At 35.0% G+C, this 24,658-nt stretch overlaps 1 long non-coding RNA gene across 2 annotated transcripts; it reads right to left on the reverse strand.

Annotated features, from left to right (window-relative positions):
- Window positions 1-13,235: 13,235 nt before the first annotated feature.
- LOC149206326 (uncharacterized) lies at window positions 13,236-24,423 on the reverse strand. 2 transcript variants are annotated; one of them, XR_016252545.1, is made up of 6 exons: window positions 24,293-24,423; window positions 18,134-18,183; window positions 17,568-17,702; window positions 14,564-14,639; window positions 13,712-14,144; window positions 13,236-13,550 (listed from the first exon to the last, which is right to left on the reverse strand). It is a non-coding gene; the product is annotated as an uncharacterized LOC149206326 (long non-coding RNA). The 2 variants fall into 2 exon arrangements; XR_016252546.1 differs by lacking the exon at window positions 13,712-14,144 and having other exon boundaries at window positions 13,236-13,707.
- Between the last annotated feature and the right edge of the window lie 235 nt (window positions 24,424-24,658).

Below are 24,658 nucleotides of genomic sequence, written 5' to 3' on the forward strand. Positions count from 1 at the left end.
AAGTTATTTCTTTTCAAATATGACCAAGGATGTTCTCATGATGCATATGCATTAAATTTTTAAAGAGAAATATTAGACTCTTATAGAGAATATGTGCTTATGTGCATAGGAATAATATCTAGTATGTTGGATCTATTGGATATGAATATGTGATTTTACATGAATGGGAAGCTTGAGTCATGCAGAAGGAGACAAGTGACTTTCTTGAGAAAGAGTTCACATAAAACCTTTGCATAAAATACAATTGGTTATGATGTTTGAGAAGGATTTGTTATTCATGTTATTTCTTAGGGAAATATTACAAATTTGTCTTATGTGTGAAATGATAGGAATTTTTTTGTATTACATGTATAATAGCTAGTGAGTTAGTTAACTTCAGAAAAAATAATAATTAGTGTTAAATTCCTTGGAAAATTCATAAATATATATATATATATATATATAGAGAGAGAGAGAGAGAGAGAGAGAGAAGTATTTGTTGTGTTAGAACCCTTCAAAAAGAAGAGGAGAAAAATGTGTCCTTGTATGCATTATTGAATTGGATTCTTGGAGAGGAAAACTTGTAATCGAAGGCTTTATTTTGTTAAGATTCTTTTGAAATATTCTTTAGAGAAACATATACGCCTGCATGCATGGAAAATTATAGTTTTGGTATAGGATTTTTGGCGAAAATAAAGGTGCAATCACATAATACTGATTGTTTTAACATTCGTTTGGGAAAAATAATATGCATTTGCACACTAAAGGGATTAGCCGGGGTATTAGTTTTCTTTTGGGAGAAGATTATGTATGGTTATTGGGTTAGATATTTTGGTAAGAGGAAAATCTTTCTTTGCATGCATGAAAGAATAGATGTTATGCATTTTATCCCTTGGAAAAGAAATGTGTTTTTCCATGCCAGATTTAGCTAGTTTCCTTTGGAAGTAAATATATGCTTCACATGCAAGAGGAATAAGCTACCATGATCTTTTTTGTTGGAGAGGATAAGTAGTTGCATGCAAGAAATTATAACTATTATGTTAACTTTGTTTGAAATAGAGGTTTCATTTTTTATATATAATAGCCATTGTGAATAGCTCTCTTGTGGAAAAATATATTTTTGGAAAAGAACATGCATTCACATGCATAAGTATGAAATATTTTGCATTAATTCCTTTGAAAAAAAACATAATAGTAGGCACAAAGAAAATTGCTTGTTGGGCTAGTTCTCTTGAAAGATTGTTATGCATTTGCATGCACAAGAATAATATCTAGTATGTTAGCGTTCCTTTGGAAATAGTATGAAAGTGCATGCAATATTATGTTAGAATTTTGTTGGAAATATGACACTTGATATTATAGAAGACATTTTCTCACATTTTGTTTATGTTTTATGCATGAACATGAACAAATGTTGAAGTGTCACTAATAAATATTGATTATTCCTTAATTAATATTTTATGTTTTATTTGATCATAATATCAAGTGTGTTAATGACAACAACGACAAGAAAGGATGGAAACATGTACAAAATATAATTCATGTTTAACATTGTAGTAGATAAATATTTGTTGGTCCATGCATATTTAGGAATTCCAACTTTTGGGTGATCAATTGATGGGAAGAGCCAGGCTGGAAAGACTTAATGTTCATGGATTCGTTGGTAAATGATATCATAATGATTGCAATAGCTTATAAATAGTTATGCTTCAATTTAGATGATAATATTGTATGACAATGGTTAAGGGATTGACTCCCCTACAAGCCATTGAGTGAGAGGTGAACACCCTCACGAGCGTTTAATAATAAAATTAAAAAATTGGTGGTTTCACCCCACGAGGTTTCTAGGGTATATCCATGTCTAATGATGTGATTTTTTGTTGTGCCATTTTTATGATGTTAATTCATTTCATGAAGCGATTTTATATTATCAAATATGTGATTTACTAACTGAGTTAAAAGAATCATGGAATCGATCCATAGTTACAACATAAAATTTAAGTTAGTATACTACAACAATGACAGTTAATGGTTGTGTAACTCACTATGTTTTTACTAAATATTACTCTATGTAATGATGATGGTTTATCTAATGGTCATTGAAGGAATATGGAAAATAATTTAGAAGGTTACACATTGGCAAATGTTGAAAGAGATTCTTAACTCCACAATTTTTCCTGTGAGGTTACCGGGGGATGTTACAAGTGGTATAAGAGAAAAAGGTTGCAACATTGGTGCCTTTTGGGAATCATTAAGAAGAAAAGAAGTAGATGTATGATGCTAGTGGGCATCATCTCAGGTATGATTCTAACTAAATTGGCAGTAGAAAACAATTGACATGAGATGCATGATACATGGTTAATGATTGCATGAAAGAATAGAAAGTGATAAACTTTCTTTCAAAGTTCTTCTCATGACATTCGAATATGGATGTGGATAAAAGACAATAAAATCTCTATTGCACCTATGAACAATCCTGAGCATTTACTAGTTATAGTTAGTATTAATTACCGACCTTTGCATGCATACTATTACCATAACGATTATGGTGCATTAAAAAACAAAAAACATGACTAAAGTTACAATACACTGCTTATAAATAATGAATCCATATATGGTTTGTGTAATAACTAAAGAATGTAGAGGTTTGGGTTGACCCTAAAGAGGACAATATAATGTTTAAAAAAAATCATTGAAAAAACCTCTTTAGATGTTAAAAATTAACAATGAGTCAGGTGGAATTCATATAGTGAACTTAAATTCAATGAAAAACTCATAGTAGCATAATGTTGGGTTGTCTTTCTTCATATAGAGTTGTAGATGAAAGTTTGCATTCCATGTGTTTAACAAAAGTGGTAAATGAGATCCAAAGTTTTGTTGTTTTAAACAATTGCATCGCTAGGATTGTTGGATGTGATTCATCTCAAAATCAGTGGTTATTCGTACCTTAAAACCATGTAACCCCCACTTTGGTTCCCAAAAAGTGATTTTCACATTCACATTCCATAATTTGGTCAATTTTGCCGATTTGGTGGATCCTTGTAGAGATTGTTGATTGTGTTGTTTTGTAGAAATTTTACCATTGATAATATTAATATGATTCATGCTATTTTTTAAATTCTAGTTTTATTGTCTCTCTGTTAACGGTGTTGGACCCTCCAACATGTCAAGGGATCTCCCTGGTAAGAAGTCCTAACTATTCCTCAGACTGTTTGGAGTAGGAGTCGCACCAATGGGTAGTAAAGTAGTGCCTTGATTGTGGTAGCGCGCAAAGGTAAGCATGATAACTTTTTCAGAAGCAAGTGTGTGACCTTGCAGTGAGTCAAGTGATATGCATGGGGGTTATAATACATAGAGGGGAAAAGGAAGTGTGTCCCTTAGAATCTTGTAATAGAACACATATTGAAAGGAACACATAAGCCGAATGACATCACAATCTTTAAAGCACAATAGTCCACAATCCAAAGTGACGGGTTAATCCAAAACACATCTCCAACAAGATTCATACAATTTCATACAAAATAGTTAATACAGAACTTCATAAGTTAAATAACATACATTTCTAAAGCAACCAGAATAGTCCAACTACAATAACAACATATGCATGAAAATGTGTTGGTTCAGTTATATTATTAAGTGAAAGTTCCATCCATACATACAGCATTGACAACGACTAGCCCCAATAGTGGAACATTATAGTCAACATTGTCTTCTCCTCCAAAGATATGTACTCGCTCTATGTTGTGGAGAAGCCAAGGCTCATCACAATACTCTCGAAGCCTTCTCTAAGCAATGCCTAGACAAAAGCTTGGCTCCCAAAATCCTGTACTACAAGTTATGAGATTCTATTTATAACAAAGTGTGGGGTGACCCTTGAAATTCCCCTTTGACTCTTTGACTACCCTCATGACTCTTCAACTCATTTAGAAATAACTCTTTACATTACATAGTGATTGTTCACATTCCACTAATGACACTTGGAATTTCACTTACAATATATCTACAAATAATATTACAATTTCCACATATACCCATGTGGGAATAAATAGGCTTGAGTCAGTATAAAAAGACAAACACCATCACTTGGAAGCTTGGGGAAAGACCAACTTAGCAACATCCTCTTGATGATCTTTGGTGACGAACTAATACCAAGCTTGGTACTATGATATTGTGTCCCCGTACTAATTGGTGATGTATTTTTGGAAACCGACTCTTGCCTCCATGGCTTCAGGGTATATGGTTCTAGAACATTTTTCCAACTCATCTTGAAGCATGTGTAGCATTGTCCTGAGTGTGGATGGACCACGATGTACTTTTGTGTGTTTTCTATGCTCAGTTGCAAGCCATCACTGGTGGCCTCTTGCATCAACTGCTTCGTGTACCTGTCCACCTCCAATAAGACTTGGTTCTTCTTCATGGCTTGAGTGAGGGATCTGATTCAAGGGATTTTGTGTGTCCTCACTATCACATCCAGAATCTTGAACAAGCATGCATAGGAAGCCTCAATGTTAGTGATGAGTGGAGGGAGCTGCTCATAGTCCCGGATCAACATCAGAATCTCTACTTTGTCTAGCTCTACTTGTGGCTTCATTATATTATGCAAGTAAAGCGAGGCGCCCTTGTACCTCATTGTCCATTCTTGTACATGCATAATAGTGGCGTGCATGTCTTTGAGAGTTTGGAAAATATTCATGCACTGCTACTGAAAACCATATAGATGGACAACCGCCTTGTGCACGGTGAGAAATATGTCATACAGTTTCTACATAGTGGTCTCAAGATTCCATACTTTAGCAAGTATCTCTTTTCTCATTTCTGGCATAGCGAATCCTACAGACTGTTCTGTCCTCTGCCTGGTCTCTTGCAAGTCCTTTGTCATCCGATCATTCTCTGCTAACAAGAACTTGATAGTTGAACTCGTGGCTTCTGCATAACCCTTAGAGACATCAGCCAAGGCAACTGGATGTCTTCTAACATCTGACACAATCACCCTTTCCTCTCTATGTGCAGGTGACACGTGATCATTTGGGAGCTACTTTCTTCATGCTTGTACAATCCTTTGTTGTGACTCATCAAATGACAAAATGTACACATCCATCACCAGATCATCATCAAGGAGGAAAACCTTTCCTTGTTCGCTCAGGACTGGTTCTGATTCTAGAGGTGGTAGAGACTAAGGTGCGACCTTGAATGTTCTCTTCATGAGGTCGGTATCTTGTTCCTTTGGCTCCTGTTCCAACTCCATGTATGTTGCTTCAACCATCTGCTCAATCTACTGATCAAGTTCTTGAACCTTTACCTTCTCACCCTCTTCTTCATTTGTTGGTTGTTCTGACTTGACAAACTGTATAGGTGCAATTTTCTCTGTCATTGCACCTTTCCTTTCTTATTTTTCTTGTTTCTACTTCTCTTCCCTTTCTCTCCTTCTTAGCTCCTTCTCTTCTTTCAGCTTCTTCTTTGTTTCCTAAAACTTCCACTTAGCATCCTCCAAACTTTGCTTCTCTCTCTTCCACCATTCTACTCTCCTTAAGCTTTGTTGCCTCTTTGCCTCTATTTCCAAAACTACTTTCTCAATAAGAGGATCTTATTTGAACTTGTACTTTTCTCAACCTCTGGATTCTTGACAATCTTCCTGTTACCTTTGTCCTACGTCAATTTGCTTCTCACTGCCATTGTTGTTGCTACTTCCTATGGTGTTGCTACTTATAGAGATTCCTTCCATTGTATAGACATGTTGGCCCATTCATTGAGCTTATAGGAGTTGTAGCAATATCTCCAAGGGTCCTGCTTTGGAAAATGACATGCCTCGTGGATCCATGGATAATATACCTTCTCACAGTGGTTCTTGCATATCCAATGGGGATCATATGGATTGAAATCCTTGGGGATGAACTCAAACTTCTCTAAGTCCTTGACCTCGACATCCACATCCTTCAAGCATCAAATATCATATAATCCAATCCGCAAAGGAAGAGCAGGCTATGGTGCTTTCTTCCTCCTTGTGCAATCCTGCTGATAACCCTGTGGAGATGTGATATGCAACCTATTGCATGACCAACTTATCCGTGGCAAACCTTGGTAGCACATGCAAAGACTTCTCTCCACCAAACATCAGGATTAGGTGCCACTGGGTTAGGCATACCAATTTGAAATGTTAAGTATTTCTTGCATCGCTTCTTGTGACATGCAAGGTGGATCCTTCTCAAAGATCATCTTGTAAACTGGGGTGATGAAATGGTTAGATAGACTTGCCATAAATCCTCGGTAGTTGCACTTAAAAAGAAACTTGCAATAATTTTTCACATCATTCTCTGGTGGTGCCCATGTAGAACCCATGCCAGGAAACTAATGTTGGGCACATATTACATGAAGAAGGTACTGGGTCATATAGAATATCACTTGCTCATCCTCGGGCAGATTCCGAGAATTAGTCACATGAACTTTCAGCTGAAGAGCCAACATATCCGACCATTTGAATGACCTTCCTTTATTTTCCAACTGATCCAACACAACCACCCAAATCTGCAGAAAGGTCTCCGTGCTCTCTTGACAATACAAGCGTCATGCAAAGATGATCAAGAGTTGGTAGGCCTTTCTGAGTGACTTAGACTTGTAGATCTGATTGGGTGTTGAAAGAAAATATGATGGCTCTTTTACCCAATGCTTCATGATGTATTTGGTGTTCACATTACTGTTGGGAGTATAAAAGAGTGCATCCATGTGTTTCATCAACTATGGTAAGTCATACATCTGATGATAGTTTTCTGTCTTGAAGGTAGCAAGTTGTGTTCCATTGGCACTTCTAAATGGCATCTCCTCCAGATCGGTATGTAAAACAACCCAATGAATGATGTCTTCACATGGGAAGGTGGGGTACCTACATCCAACCTTATACAAGCTTGACTTGTGGATGTTGACATAGACCTGTAGATCTTCCATATCTTCCTTGAAGCTGCCTACAAATATGTCCTTAATTTCTTGCCATGTTATCTTCATGTCCTCTATGAACAACTATGTGTCTGAATAGACTAACAAGTTCTTTGACACCTGTTCAACTACATCTCCAGTGCTTCTCTCTATAGTATGCTTTGATTCATCTTTCTTAGAAGCCATGTTACTTGTACTGCTAAGAAGCTGCTCAACAACTATTGTACCTGGAGACAGAGCGGACACTCATGGCATGCAAATGTTAGCCTGAAATCAAAAAGCACTTCAAGGGTAGATCATGCAAAAGACTAGGCAACTCCTGGGAAATATTGCACAATTTTGTGTTTCAGAGGTGAGGGACAATCAGCTAGATCTGTGCATTGCGTAGTCCCAGCTGCCAATGAGAGGTGATGATGATTGGAACAGCGCAATGCGAAGTCAAGTGTGGCTTGTAGATGACTGGAACTACACAATGCATTGTTCAGTCTGGCTTTGATGTTGGCTGGGGCTACACATTGCGTAATCCCAGTGGGCAAGACTCCAGGACTGGCTCCTCGAACTGCACAATGCACAATTGGAGCCAGTCACTGGTAGCCTTTGCGCAATTCCTGGAGCCAAGGCAGAGCCCTGAGATCTAGAAATGTGCAGTGCATTCTAGGAAAAGCTAGATCCAGGCCAAGGAAGCCCAGATCTGCCCATGGGCAACATGAAAACGAGTAGATCTGAATGTATGAGTGAAGCTTCATGCAGATATGAGTGAATGGTGATGCATGCAACGTACACAAATGCAAGAATCAATCAAATAGAAGAACAACGAAGCTTGTGGAGAGAGTCACCGACTCGACGAATGTTAGTGCAAAAACTGGGTTATGCATGCAACGCTTAGGAAAGAAAATGCAAAACTTAAAACAACACTTCTACAAGATAAAAAAAAAAACAAAGCACCAACGATTTTTCAATAAAATGGGTAAAACAACACTCTCATAGGCTAAGGAAACAAAAGCGACAAAAAAAGAAGAAAAAGACAAGAAAATAAGACTTACCCAGAAAAGTTGTGTCGACTGTGCCAAAGGTTCTTAGATGCCTCATGAATGCCAGAGCTCCAAGATTGAATGTGAAAATGATCTTTGGTGGCGTCCATTAAATAGATTTGATCAATTTAGGCTTTATGACGCGAAGGCCAAAAATTTAGAAAAAAGCAACACATGGCGGAAGTTTGTAAAAATAACTCAAGTGTAACTCCAACTACCAAAAATAGATCCCTAGTTTTTAGGGATGTTCTTTTTCTTTTTCCTTTTTTCTCTTTTGGGAAAGGATGCCATGCAAACATGGAGAAATTGTGTAGTTATGGGAGAACTAGACAACTCACTGGCACATGCATCAGACAACAGCTGAGGGAGTGCTTCAGCGCAATTCCCGGGCTGAGTGGCTCTCACTGCCCCTCATGCTCTCTGCAATTTCCGACCTGAAGACAAGCTACCAGCTGGGTTTGCACAATTCTGGAGTCGAAGCTCACTACTGGGTTGAACTACACATTTCGTGAGAGTAAGGTTGGTTGCTTTCTAGGATTGTGTTGTGCATTGAGGTAGTGCTAGAAACAGATGAAACCAAGTCATGAGGTCAGCTTGTGGTTAGACAACACAACAAGTAAGCAAGAAAAAGCTGCAAAGCAAAAGATAAAACTCAAATGAAACCACAAGTACCTGGGCAATGTAAGACAAGCTGCTGAGATTTTAGTAGGGAGGCTCCAAAACAAAGCATAGGAAAAATTTTGGAGGGTGGTTATAGCCGCTCATCATTGACGACACACTGGTATATTCCCAGCTCTTTGTATGGACCTTGTCTTGTGTAAAGCGAGTCTAAGTCCTCCGGAAGTATTGTTCAATTATTTGATCATCATGGTTCCTTCAGTAGCTTGAGTTAAAGAAATAGTCCCTGCCATTTTCTTGGTCGGTTAGCACACATACCAAGCCAAGTCAACTGAGTGTTTCAATTGGGGATGAGGGGTATATTGATGCATAAGTAATATATGCTGTTAGAGTTTAAGTTTAACCTCTGTTGTTGCTCCACTGCCAGCAGGTTTGGACAGTACCCCGGCAAAGTCACTTCAGGAACACAAGCATCACTCTGCTACCACGAGCTTGGATAGTACCCCTATGGAGTTACTTGCTTCACCTCTCTGTGTAGGAAGCATTTCTCTTTTTTTGCCTTTATTTTGATTTTTTTTCATTTTTCATTTTCAAAGAATTGTGCATAGGAACTTATATATTTCATGAGGCGGAAGAGCGATACCTCCTTATTGAGAGCAGAAGAGGTTGTCCCTTCAGAGAACAATGTTACACATACCTATACCGTACTTGTTAAGGTTTCCCCCCTCACCTTACTCTACTTAACTGAGTTGACAAGATTTAACCGAAAATAGAAAACTGACTACAGTAGGCGGTACTAGTTAAAAGTGCAAACGTTGTGTTTTCACCAAGACTCACTCTAAAAGGAACGTATTTTCCATGAGGGTATCGTCGACTAAAAGAAACACAAGATCTTCATAAGGAGAGGGAATAGAAAAATAACCAAATGTTGATAGTTGTACAGGTCCTCTTGTATTTCACCTTGCTTGTCTTAAGAAGCCAAACATGGTTTCATGGGAAGTTAATCCTACGGGTTCATAAACAAACAAACAAGAAAATGAAAGTAGTAAAACAATAGCAAAACATGAAATAAAAAACAAACAAGAAAGAAAACACTACTCCTACTCCTAAGCTAAACAATGCATGGGCCAACTCACATGAAGTGATATTTCCAATGCAGCCATTGGCACATTAGTTGACCCATGTAAGTGAAGGCATGGTTGGCAAGAAAGATATTAAGGAAAACCAGCAAGCAAGAAAGATAAATCAATGGAAACCAACACGCTCGAAATTTAGATGCATCCATAGAAAAGAAAAGAGTAAAAGCATATGACAGGCACTTTGTAAACGTACCATGGTGTGGCATCACATTGTGCACAAATGACAAACATTTACACTCCTTCGATCCTGACAAGCGAACAAACATGCAGAAAGAATAGAACTTTCATTTCGCAACATGACTTTCTACGTATGACTTCTCTAATGCGTGAGCGATAGGATCATGAGATTTTGGTGGAGGATGTAAAAATTGTAGATCATATTGATTTTCAATGCAAATAAGAGAGTGGTGAGGAGCCTCGGGTGTTTCAACAAATTTCTGATTGGAAGTGGAACTGATCTCAGGGTTGCGAGAACCTTACATAACCATTAGCTCGGGCTAAAGTGCCTTGGCAACTTGAGGGATTTCCACTTCATCAAAATATGTATCATATGGAAAATTTTAGGGGCTAATATTCACAGGTGGGCTAATTTTCCATGCTTTTTCTAAAAAAAGATTTGCCAATTTCCATTTTTTATAAAAATGAATTCACCCAAATTTTACAATATAAAGCTAGTTTACCTTAAAAATAGCCAACATTATATAGAGAGTATATATAAAATCATTATAAAATTGAATAATTTTATAAATACATCAATAAACATTTTATAGTTTGCATATTAGGGACTAGTGAGATTCGCCAATGTTTTTAAACTTCAAGATAATTTTCCATCCTTAAAATTTTCCCTAAGATTCATCAAAGACGAGTGCCTTAGAAATATCAACATTAAGTGAATCAGAATTGTGATCAAATGTACAATTAAAAAGATCGCAACACCCACGATCAAAAAATTCGAGATTTGCATCGAAATCCTGATGATTTGACAAATCATACAGAGGGGGTTGATGAGAAACATAATTATTCACCCTCTGAATTTTCAGAAAGAAAAGATGATAGAATGGGTGGATTTGAAAATAAATGTTTGTCCTCCCCGCAATCAAATGATGAACTAACATCTTGTGTGTTCTGTGAATGATCAGAAGTAGAAACATCTGGGAACGAATTTTCACAAGGAAAATCAGAAATAGAAAAATCACAGAAGATGTCAGGATAGAGCGGATGAGGTGCGAACGAAAGGAGGTCATCCTTCACTGCAGGTTCTTCCTCAGATTCCCACACAGTCATAAAAAATGACAATGTAGGTTGGCTGCTCAACAAAAACTCCGTTGACAACTTGATCCTCGTGAACAACATATGTGGATTCCGGAATGGATGAACACAATACAGTACAATATGGAGGATCATAAGAACCAGAGGATGAAGGTTTATATAACGATATCACATGACAACCATCAAGGTTGCAGTCCAAATCTGCGCAAATATCTGGAGTAGGTGGGGTGGGAGGAGGTAACAATTCAACATAAGGGTTAACAACTTCTCCCACCTTGACCTGCGGAGCTAGAGCTGTTTGATGAGAAGTGGATGGAGGGTCACTTGTGACAACAACATTTTCAATCTTAGATTTGGAAGCCCTAACACCGAGGAATGTTGGGAGGGGTTTGAATGATTCTAACTCATGTGGATTTTTAGAAATGTGAAGAAGATATTGAAATATTTTTTTGATAAATTTCCAATCCATTTCATCTTCCGAGATTTGAAAAGAAAGATTACGAAAAAGATCCCAAAATTGCGCAATAGATTCATCAAGTGTTTTTCGTAATTCCATAATTTTTTTAATAAGTGCTTTACGGCCATAACGGAAGAAATCATTACCTAACACTCAGATCTTGTGATTAAAAGAGTGAATAGAGGTTGTGGGCGATGTGAGACACCATTTCTAAATGTGTCATTCAAATGTGTGAGAGAATATCCCACAGGTAATTTCGTCCTAAGGGACTTCATTCCTTTCATAGAAAACTAAGAAGGCAACTTCGTGTCTTAACAGGGCTATTCCACCTTCATCGTTCTATTCAAGCCATGAAAAGCCATTGACGACATCCTCTGACACTTTGAAATCATGTGCATGAGAAAAACATGCCAGACTTGAGATTGTAATAGTATTGAATGATGTGCAGAGATTCAAATCAAACTTTGAGGGCTCAACTTGTCATTTGACCCTCCTTCTAGCACCATAAATGTTGACGGTGTTGGACCCACCAACATGTCAAGGGATCTCCTGGGTAAGAAATCCCAGCGAGACCTCAGACCATTTGGAGTAGGAGTTCTAGTAGTGGGTAGTAAAGTAGTGCCTTAACCATGGTAGAGTGCAGAGGTAAGTATGATAACTTTGTCAGAAACAAGTGTGTGACCTTGTAACGAGTCAAGTGAGATGCATGGGGGTTCTAACAAACAAAGGGAAAAAGGAAGTGTGTCCCTTAGAAGCTTGTAATAGTACACAATCGGAAAGGAACACACGGGTGGAATGACATCACAAGATGGAAAGCAAAATAGTCCACAATCCAATGTGACAAGTTAATCCAAAAACACAACTCCAAAAAGATTCATACAATTTCATACAAAATAGTTCATACACAAATGCGTAACTTAAATAACATACATTGCTAAAGCAATCAAAATAGTCCAACTACAATAAAAACATATCACTAGTACAAAATGGCTAATTAGTTACTAAAAAAATGACTAAAATTTGCATATAGATGACCATTTTTTAGTTGGTGGCTAATAGTGGCTAATTTATAGTCTCTTGTAACGCGAACAACTTTTAGTCGTTTTTAGATTGCTCATTAACTGGTTGTCTCAATTTTATCGTATAGTAGTAAATTTAGTCATTCACTTAGTCATTAATTTGCATAATTAATGACCAAATACACAACAAAATATACTACTATATGATCACCCCAAAAAACCAATTAATGACCAAAGAAATATGACCAAAATATTGGTTGCATTAAAAGATATTGTAAATTAGCTACTAATAATCATATATATGCAAATTTTAGTCGTCGTTGGAAACCAATTAAAGACCAAAGAAATATGACTAAATTTTGGTCGTGTTATAAGATACTGTAAATTAGCTACTAAGAATGGTATATATGCAAAATGTAGTCGTCATTTATAATCACAAATTTATCGTTTACAGTAATCACTTATATTTTTTTTGTAGTTTCATATTCATTATATAAACAACTAATTTAGTAGTTAATATTCTTTTCACTTACTTTCATTAATAAAACTATAAATGACTAATTTAGTCGTATATTCATTTGTTCATTGTTAATCAATATAAACTACTAATTTAGTAGTTTTAGATTGATTTCATGTGTTCATTATTAATCAACAAATTAATTAGTATGATTTTGCAACTAAAAAAAATGTTATACAATGTGCACGTTCATCTAATATGAAAACAAAAAATTATATATGTTAATTACAATACTAAATAATATCAAGTACAACACTAAATAATTTCAACCACGTAAATTATATTATATGAAATGTCAAATATTACAACATGAGTTTCCAACTTAATATTGGTTGGACTACAATTTATACATAAAATATTGTTTCATCACTTCAAAACATTATCATTGTGTTTCCAAAGCATTGTAGGTGAATTCACAACTCTAAAAACTTGACAATTAGTCTCTATGTGTATATCTCATGCGATATATTGGCTTTAAGGGTATCACTAGACTAGTTCTCTTATCTTTCTCTCTTTCTGCATTTGCCGCTTCAATGTTATTGGTCTGCTCTTTCTTCAACTCCTACTTCTTACCATCAATACTTAGTTCCTCTTCTGAAAATGAAAGAAGATACAATGAAGAGTATAAGACATGAAAGAAGATGAACGTTGGAATATCAACTACGTCAATGCTATTTTCCCGAATAAACGCAAGAAACTCAAACAAGTTTTATTCAATTGGGCGATAGTAGCCACTATGTTGTCGGCTGACCTACATAAACAAAGCAAATAAAGTGTCACCATAGAAAATAACCCCTGAAAATCCTGCATCCAATAACAAAAATAATTATTTAAATTCTCATATATTAAGTGATCATTGACCAAAAGGGCATATATTTACTGAAAATGTGAAATATAGGCAAAATGTCTTCTTAAGCTAATACCCTTAACATATTCAAATGTCAAAATATCAATGATATCAAACAACTAAATTTAAGGACTATATTCAAAAAAATGAAGGAATCAATACAAAAAAGCTATACAAGCCTATTTTCCGGCATAGAAAAGATACATTGTCACTTAAAATAGTTTTGAGATCTCCTTATCATGTGATCTAAATTTATGGCAAAAATATCAATCATGAAGCTCAGGAAACCCAAACTAGTTTTATTCAATTGGGTGATAGTAGCCACTATGTTGCCAAATGACCTGCATAAACAAAGAAAATAAAACATCACCATTAAAAAAACATTTGAAAAGTTTGCATCCAATAACGAAAATGGCTATTTAAATCTTCCCATATATTAACGGATCATTGACAATACTAATATGTACTTGTAGCAAAAAAAGGCATAGATTTACTAAAAATGTGAAATATAGGCATAATGTCTTCTTAATCTACGACCCTTAACATATTGAAATGTCAAAATATCAATGAATTCTTTATATTAGACAACTAAATTTAAGGACCATATTAAAAAAATGAAGGAATCAATACACAAAAGTTGTACAAGCCTTTTTTCCAGCATAGAAAAGATACATTCACTTAAAATAATTTTGAGATCTCCTTATTATATGATCTAAATTTATGGCAAAAATATCAATCATGAAACTCAAGGGAAATTTACCTATGTCGCTTGCATTAAATAGCTTTGGAGCGCAGATGACCATCAACCAAGTCTACCACATGAATTAGTCTCGAATCTAATAGCATTGCAAGTACAGTAGAACAAAAATAAATAGTTGCAAATAGACAATCTAAAATGCGTAAACAAAAAAATGAGTGAGGAGTTAAAGTAGCATATTGAAGAGTTGACAATAGTCAAAAACATTTGCAAGCTTCAAAAGAAATAGGTTCAAAGATCCATGACCTATAAAATGGTCTCTTAAAGTTGTCCAAGTATCAATGTTCAATAAGTAGCAAGTATTGCATAATCAATATGTTCTAATATATAATAGTCTCATAAATTATCCTAAGAGACTGACTCTGCCACATACTAATATGACATTTTTGGAAAGCTCTTATTCTGCTAGTAATTTCATGTGTGTAGATTCAAAACCAAAAATTTCTATGTTATCTAAAAAACAAATTGGCATCTCTATAAAAATTTATAATAGCATCAAATATTGAATATAGTATTCTATCCTACCACTGTGCCATCCTTTGTTGGGAAATCATTACCATAAATGTTCAACATTGGTTGCCTACCATAACCACTTGTTGGATGAAAGCCATGAGGTTATTTGGAATTCCCTTCGGATATTCACCAATCTGGCTACTTGGGTGAGCTCCAACTGGGTTGAAGTAGCTTAGTAAAATCATTCTCCACTCTAGATCTAACTTATAAATATCATGGGCTATATCTTCAAGGAAGAGTTGAAGAAACAGATGGAAAAGTCATTAATTTCTGTAGCTACATGGTCCATCTAACCACTAATAACGAAATTATTTTAAGCAAAAAAAATGTAAGAATCTACTTAGAAAATATTAATAGTTATTAAAATAGCAGCCGCACTCAACAACTAAAAAAATACAATATGGAGATATAACTATTGGTGCACACATCAAGTTGAACAACATATCTTAGTGCATCCATAGGGATTCATTGCAGAAAGTTAGAAGTATTCTACACAAGGAATCACCTTGGGTTGTCCATAGACTGTAGCTGGTGATGAAAAAACCTTTTGATAAACATATTTGAGTAAAACATGATTACGCTTCAAGTTAAATTACTAAAAATAATTTATGAAATTAACATCTAGTAGTGTCATAACTGAGCAACATTGATACCCATATCCTTGTATGCAATGGACATACTAAAATGGATCAAAATCATCCATAAATGAGCAGTAGACAACACCGATACACATATCCTTGTATGCATACCAAAATGGATCACAATAATCCCCAACTATCTTACTCACTTGCATCAGCGTCAATGAAAACATTTTATATATTGATCTCAGAGCAACACTAAAGAGAGATGTTATCCTTCCTTATAATTTTCATTTTTTTCTCTATTGACCCATTTATTATGCCACTAGGGAGGAATTGGAAGCATCAAGACGATACACATCTTAATTAGAAAAAATAACAAAATATATTTTGAGATTCTATATCAAATTAAACACGAAACTTTCACACAATCAAAACGGATGACAAATTTGCTTAAAATCAGGAATTTTTGTGCTTGTATGCTATGAAACACAAGTATTTTGAAAATACATACCATTACATATTGCATATATTTAATCATAGTGAATCAATTATCACAAAAAATTATGCCATTTTAACCAAATGGATGACTTATTTAGATCTAGGTGAAACAATGTAAATTTTTCAAAATTTTGCTCAAGTCAAATTGGTTTTATAGTGCCCTCTTTGAAAAATATCTGGGAATTGATTTATGTACTTGTAATAAATCAGATAGAATATCAAAATGATGATTTGATTAACTAAAATATCTCAAATAATTCCTTGATAACTCTACTATCATTCGAACTCGTGAATTAGCTTGAGCTGGCGCCACGAATAACCATAAGGATAACAAATTTATGAGCCACTACATTTTGTGGTTGCACAAGTTTATTAGTTACTTCAGAATTGTTTCTAAAGTTGATCCAATTCTTACAATATAAGAAAGTATCTACTAAAAAATGAAGTTAAAAAAGAAATCAAGAAAATCAAGGATATCTCAAATCCACATACTTCATCCTTCAAGGAATCAGATATGAATAGAATGAAGAAATAGCCATGGGATTACCATTGTCATCAATGTCCACTAATATGTACATCAAGTACTTTGAAAAGAAGGTATTAGGATCCCTTCCACTAAAACCAGATCAAAGGGACCAATTCATAGATGTATGAATATCGAATGCTCTCATGGAATGAAAATCATGAATGAATTTCTCAATCATCTCAACAACCAAAATGAAAGCATCAGATTCATGATGGAGGTGGAAAATAATAGGAGCATTCCCTTCATTGATGTTCTCATAAAAAATAATTAAGATGGATCCTTATTGGCTTATCCCATCAAGTTTACCAAAATAAAACCCATACCACTAGATACTTGCACGTAGATTCTCCTCATTATCCAGTGCAAAAACAAGTTGCAATAAACACTCTAGTAATGAGCCACTAGGCTCTTTGAAGATGATCATAGAGCAAGAACTACAACACTTGGAAAAGGTATTCAAAATAGATGGCTATAGTGAGAGACAATATAACAACACTCTCCTAAAGGCAAAGATGATCTCCAAAGAAGGCAGGAAGAAGAGAATGCAATATCAAAAATAGCATTGCCTTACATCAGGCACTGACATAAAATCACAAAAACTATGAAAAGGGGTAGTGCAAAATTCACCATCTCCCCCTAAATACCATACCAGGAAAGTTAAACTATGTAAAAGGCCTAATCAATCCTAAAATGAAGAAAGGCATCCACACTATAACATGTTCTTTTGGAAAGATTTACATTGCAGAAATTGGTAGGTATATGTAAACTAAACTTAAGGAGCACTATGCTAATAACGTTTGATAACTCTACTTTAATGCCTCTACATTGGCACAATTCTATAATATACACAATTATAAATATTATTAGCAGTGGCAAGGTTTAGAATTACCTTTCTGCAACCATGTTTGGCCATAATTAATATAGGTTTGAGTTGCCAACTAGATTGTTCTTACAATAATGTAATGGAATTGCCACACTTTCACCAACATCCTTCAATCCAGCAAAATGTATCACGGCATCAAATCTACACCATGACAAAGAAAAGCTTCTAATTATATTAAATAATTTACTACTCGTAAGGGTTCTGGTGCAACAAAAGGAAGGATAGTACACAAATTCAAGAACAGAGAACCAGCCACCAACAACTCAACCATCGGAATAAGTAGTCTAAAGCTAGATAATATTTGAAAGTCTGCAACTATCTCTACTTTATATACGATGCTAATCAACATACTAAATTGTAGATGACAAAACACAAATTATGACCTAAGAAATCTTGAAACAAAATATAGCTATAGATGTCAAAAAAAAGGCATACAAATGGAATATGTAAAGGAATGATTCATAAAATTTTATACCCAATAAAAACATCAAAATAACAACAATAAACATATAAAATTTGATTTAGTATTTAGAATGCAGAATGTAACATGCATAACCAAATATACTACTTACTTGGCTAATGAAAAAACCTTACTTATATCCTCTTTGTTGCAAATATATCCCTGCAATCATAAGAACTGTTCACTTTGATTATTCCTATCATTTATAGTACCATTTTTTCTATCATTACACCCTAACCATAGTTTAATATATATTCAAAGATATAAGTGACTCTTCTAAGAAAACATAATACAACTAATTTACAAAGGAGACATCACTGTTGCAAATGACTTGCAAATTGAAGACTTGTTTTCCATGATGATGTATGTAATGTCCTCTTGAAATATCATACATTTTACAAAATTTACACAGTTCAATATCCAGAATTCCAGCATCATGGTTTTTTGTTGAAGTCAATGCAATCCAAAGGAGGTGAAGGGTACAACTAGTTAAAATGATCTATCTAAAAAATGAATCTTCCCAAAAACCATAGTAATACAAGCCTTAACAATTTAAGAGTAAGTATATATTTTAAGAAAATACGAAAGATAGGTCAGACCATCTAAGGACTTACACTCTGTCACAATGCTTACCAGTTTGTTTTGTTGAAGTTAAAATTTCCTCAAATTTCAAAGCCTGCAACTGATATCATAGTGTTTTATAGGAAGTCATTCTTTTAACATGACTTTTTTGGGTTATATAAAAGTAAATTAAAATAAAATAAAAATTTGATACCTTCACCTGCCATACATTCTTGTCAATGCTCCCAATACATTCTCTCTTGTTTTTGCTGCGAAATCGACTGTAATTTGTGTCCCTTAACACCAATGGAAGCTGAAAATTTGTTCCTAAAGCAATACAGTCTGTGAATTTTCCTGAAGAAATGCAATTTGTTCCTATGCTTAAAATACATGTCGTTGTTCAAAACCTGGAGATTTGAACAATTCCCTATATATGTGCTTAAACCTAAATCAACCTATCAGAACAATGATCTATGTGGCACTAGAAAAAACTACTGCAACACTATAACTCCACAAAATAAACAACTTCAAATTATAATTCTTAGAAATATCTACCAAATTTTTAGAAAAGGACTATTTCCTCCTACACTAATAAAACCTAACATTGAATTGTTCGAAGAATTCGTTTCCCTATGCTAGCTAGAGAGAGAGAATAATAGAGTACAATGAATGTGCCATTATTGGTTCAATTCGTATCTAAGGAAAATTATCAGGACTTGTCATAATTAAATATTTATTACCAACCAATCCTCAACCTGAGGTTAACTACTTCCTTCACTTGTCATCCCTGAGTTAGAGTTTTATCCATGGCATATTCAAACAATGGCTCACTATATTATTCTTATTACCGGGGCCACATGAATATCATTACCATAGAAAGAGGATCCACATGTCGATTTTGTTGTTTCTTTTTCAATCTGTGAGCATGACACCCTCAAATCTAAAACACTTTAAACCCCAACCATGGAGTTGTTGTAGTAATAATGTTATCCATCCACCCACATTACACACAAAAACTTGTAGGTTCAATGCACTCAATCCAATGGAGATGCTAGCTTCTAGCTTTTGAAAGAAAACAACATCCATCTACATGCATACATAATACATAGATGTTTTTTAAAGAGATGATAGATGGTAGTTTTCAGCTTCCGGAAGAAAATAATATTCATTTATCTAAATATATAGATGGTTTTTAAAGAAAATAAATAGCTAGTTGCGTAGATCTAGCTCTAGTTGTTTGATGAAAAATCTCTTTTCCAACTGTATAGATTCAAGTATCTGTAATCCATTTTCCGATAGTATATATTCAAGTATCCGTGAACAATCCCTTTTCCAACGATATAGATTCAAGTATCCAGAAACCCTTTCCCCAACTGCAGAGTCCCAGTCTCCAAAAACATGTGATATTAGATATTTGACATCTGATGTTATCATCACAATTGTCATCTAAAAGATGTTAGAGATGATGTCTAAAACTAAATTTAAGGAGACAATTTTTATGGGTGTCTACTATAATTTAGTTGTAGGATTGTGCCTATGTGTCCTTTTCATAGGATTAAAAATTTGGGATTGAACCATGCCAAGGTGCTTGGATTTCAGATCTTTTTCCAATGATTCATGCAGTAAAACATGAATCGAAATTGTTCATTTGGATTTTACAGATGGATTCACAAATAATAAATATGTAGAGTATACGGATCAATTTGTTTCAATCCTTGAAATTCTCACTAGATTCCAATAAAAAATATGTCAGTAAGCCCTTCCATGGCAAAAAAATAGTGTGATGTGGGCATTAATGATGGGTAAATTCTAGGTTTTCCACTGGAAAGTCATAATCTTACAGAGATTTTTGGTTTTGTGTAAATGTAGAAAACCATAGGCCTATGAAATTTAGAGTGCCCGCATTGCAATACATGTATGCATGGGATTTTTACACGATAGGATTTGGGGTCCAATCCTATGGAGCTTGCTTACATTGAATTGCATGCCCTATATTTGAACACTTGGCTACACCACCTCAGTGAAAAATATCTACATTCCTTCAGTTGGAACTTGAAAGCATTTAACTTCAATGAAATCCTTTTCTGGAATACTTTCTGACACAACTGGCTCAAGGTTTATCCATTTTTCTACTGGTCTGTGAATAGACATAGAGAGGATAGATGAGGTTGAGCAGTGCATGGAAAATATCCTGGTCGTAATGATTCTGGATAGGAAGTTGAGTCACATGAAAAAAGAAGCTGAGTTAATATGAAAACTTGACTCAAAATGAAATCCAGTAAATGGGTATGATTTACTAGTGGCATTTGAAAAGGAAATAATAGGATCTGAAGAGAATGATATATGCCCTTTATATGTATATCACCACTAAACAAATTAGGACTAGGTAATGAACTCCAATTAGACTGAGATGCAGATGCAAATGTAGTGATAACTTGATGATCTATCATGTCATTAAAATGCAAAGGTATTGTAAATGACTGAAAGGCATCTCTAGTAGAAAAATAAGATGATGAATTGAATAGCTCGACCTTCATTCTCAGGTCAGCTATAGGCTGGGAAGATGAGCTGAAATTTTGAGGCAAAAATTCAACTCCACCATCATCAAAAGTGGGCCCATCATTCAAGTCAAAATCTCTCAGAACACATGAAGCTCCAAGGGACGATACACTGGTGTCAACCTTCAAAGTCAATCCAAAATTTTCAGCACTGATACCAAGAGGAATTTTGATCAGTTCATTCTCCCCACTATCATCAATGTGATTCAATTCTAAATATGAATTCAAAGGACTACAAGGCCTGGTATGAGCAAAAGGTTCAACAATTGAAGATATAAATCTTTTTTGCTCATATCTCTGCATCCAAATCTTATTGATGGTTCACATATTTGAGAAGATAAATGCGTTGTTATTACCCCATCTTCATATTTTTTCTCATAAGCCACATTAAGATCAATATATAATGAATCTCTATTTCCTTTTCCAATTGAATTAAATGCATCAAAATATGAAATTGGTATTTTGGAGATAGGATGTTGAAGATCAATTATTCTAGTATCTATTGGTCGAAAAGCACTTGTTGCTCCATATCCTTTCTAGCCTAGTTCTCCTATGATTTTCACTGGATTTATTGAAGGAATGAAAGGTCCCTTTGACCTAGCAACCACTACACTTGGTGTTGCTAAGATAGTGCACAATACGGGAAGGGAAGAGAAGCACTTGTGTAAGGCACAATTGATAAATGAGATGCTAATGTGGATAGTGTTGCGTCATAATGACCCGCTTCATCCAGTTCAATAGATTCATTTAATTCAAAAGCAAGTATTTATGATGAATCATTGCTTTCGTCATATTTTGCTAGAGGGATGGTTGTTGCCATAATTTTGTCAAAAGAATGCAATTCATCTGACCACGCACTCTATACTATTGTTTTCAAACAAAATTCTTGATGTTCTACGAATGTTGAAGATACAACTATAATGCTTTGTGGACCTTCATAACCAATATTAGAAGATACCTTTGAAAGCTCATTATGTTTGATTTGAAATTTCCTTTCAATGTCACAAATATCAATAACAATACAAGATCCCTTCTCTGTAGTAACATTTTTCTTTTCATAACTAGTAGTCACACCAATTCCTTTATTTGCTACTTCTCTAGATGCAACAGTCTGCTCTGGTTCCATGCACTCTCTTTTTTCGGTCAGAGTTTCCTGAGTTTCTTGACTTATATGTGATGCTCCTGGCAACAAGAAGATGTTAATTACCTTTGTGTTCACCCTTTCCTTGGTCTTCATGTTCAATTCCATAGGTAGAATGGTATTCCTTGGCATCAAGCCCGTCAGTACTTTTATTTTGTTGATAAGACAAACTTATATCCTCTACATCTTTATCAGGCAACTTATTATATCTAGACTGCTTGTCATGGCCCTCTTCTTTTTCCAACCATGTTTGCCACTTGATGTGTAATTTGCACAAAATTGTTTTCAGAAAGGCCTGCATGATAATTATTTGGCTCCCTAACATCAGAATTAGAGGCCCCTATGCATGGAACATATCCTTCACTTCGATTTTCTTGGTTTTCATTTCCAACCTCTTTTTCCTTTTCTAAGCAGTGTTCACTAATTCCCTGGTTGTCTCCTTCTACACTAATGCCCTTGAAATGTACCTTTTCTTCTTGTAAATTAATTGCATCCTGTATTTGGTCTCCACCAAGTACCTATTGTCTGTCTCTTCTCTCTAGTTCAGATTGTTTTTCACAGTTGAATCCAGTCCATCTTTTCCTTTGATGTATAGTTATTCAACATCATAATAGAACTCATGCCTTGGTTGTTGCCCACCCTTGTTTGAACATAGTGCTCTTGTATTCTGTCCTCAATAAGGCCCTTTATACCATCCCCCACCATAGCAACATTTACAGTTTCCAAATCCCTCATAGAGGAATTCAAAGCATCCTCCTTTTTACCAGTAAATTCCAAATTTTGAAATGTATCCAAGTTAGTTCTAGAAGCATCTCGATGATCCATGGAATAGTGATCATTCTTTTCTTTCTTCATATTCAACACATTTTGACCTACTACATCATCACTCCGAGGTGAATTGAGTTTGGATCCATAACCTGATAAACCATCCTGACCTAAATTCTCTCATGTTCTCATGAAAGTTGTTACAGAATTGCCTACAACATTTGCATTCTCATATTTTGATATTTCAGTCACAACTATGCTTGCTAGTAAACTCATACAGCGTTGATCCACGCTACTATTTTTGCTTGAGAATGGACAGAGAACCCTTAACTGGTACCTTTTGATTTCCCACTAGGTTCACAATATTTTCTTCTTTCTATCTCAACAGTGCCCTCTGCCAAGTCTTCCTTTCACTTTTCCCTTTCACCAAGGTCTGAAGACAGAATTTGAGCTGTATTGAACATTTCCAACATTTTTTCACTATTTTCACCATTAATGCTACACTTTACTCCTAAATAGGTATAGAACTTATGGATTTGGTTTTATTTCTCTAGAAATCCTCTGTATTAACCTTTGTAGAGGAATTACCATCAAAAAGAATATTCAGTTCTTTTATCTTCCCATAATGCACATCGTGTTTTTCTTTCTTTCTAGGAGAAATCCCATGGTTCCCAGGAATTGCTTTATCTACATTCAATCCACAGTTTACACTTCCAGTAGGACTTTAGGATGGGTTAGGAAGTCTTTGTATCAAGTATCAACCTGTGAATGTTATGCCCTTGGGAAATATTTATTCCCTTGTCACATAATTTTCCATAGTGTGCTTCTTTCTCACCTGATGCATTTCTACTACGTGACTATGCTTTCCCAACCATGGATTCTTTGTGGCTCCCTAATAGAAGTGAACTCTGGACACTCTTGATTGAAATCTTACATGGTGAACTACAAAAGAGGACTTATTACTAACTAAACATACCATATAACTCTGAGTATCTTGTTTTTTGAACTGGACTAGAAACTTTTGCAAATATATAATGGATCAAATACAAAATTTCCTCTTAATTGTAAAATCAAGCAGCAAATTCCCTTTTTTATTTATCAAAAAAGCATTGTTGGAACGTGAACAAATTGATCTGTTCATTTAAAACATTCAAGGGATATAGGATAAACTATATCATTAAAACATTAGCATAAGAAAAAAAAGTAAAAATAATGACAAGATGTGGTGAAGTTTCAATGTCTTTACCAGATTGTTGTAATGCAATCATATCAGCTGAAGCAATCAGTAGCAATCGTACATAGTGGCACAAGAGTTGTGTCCCATCTTTGCCCATGGAATCTTGTTTGCCCCATGCAAAAGGAAAAAATAGATATTCCCTTAGTCCACTATAACATAAAGTTGCGTTCTTCACCCATGTTTCTTTCTAATATTTTTTTTTTTTAACTATAACGGATATATTTTTATTATTTATAGTAGAAAAAGAGTGGGGCTTTGCCAAAGCAGCCCTGTTTACATCATGCTTGTACTTCTAAATCAGCTGATCTATCTAAGCATTTAGTAAGGAGTTTCTACATATCTGTCCTCATTTATGAACAGCAACCCTTTATCCAG

Source organism: Pinus tabuliformis, chromosome 1_2, assembly GCF_031772625.1.
Source record: "Pinus tabuliformis cultivar Carrire ecotype Pingquan chromosome 1_2, CPIR1, whole genome shotgun sequence".
Lineage (NCBI taxonomy): Eukaryota > Viridiplantae > Streptophyta > Pinopsida > Pinales > Pinaceae > Pinus > Pinus tabuliformis.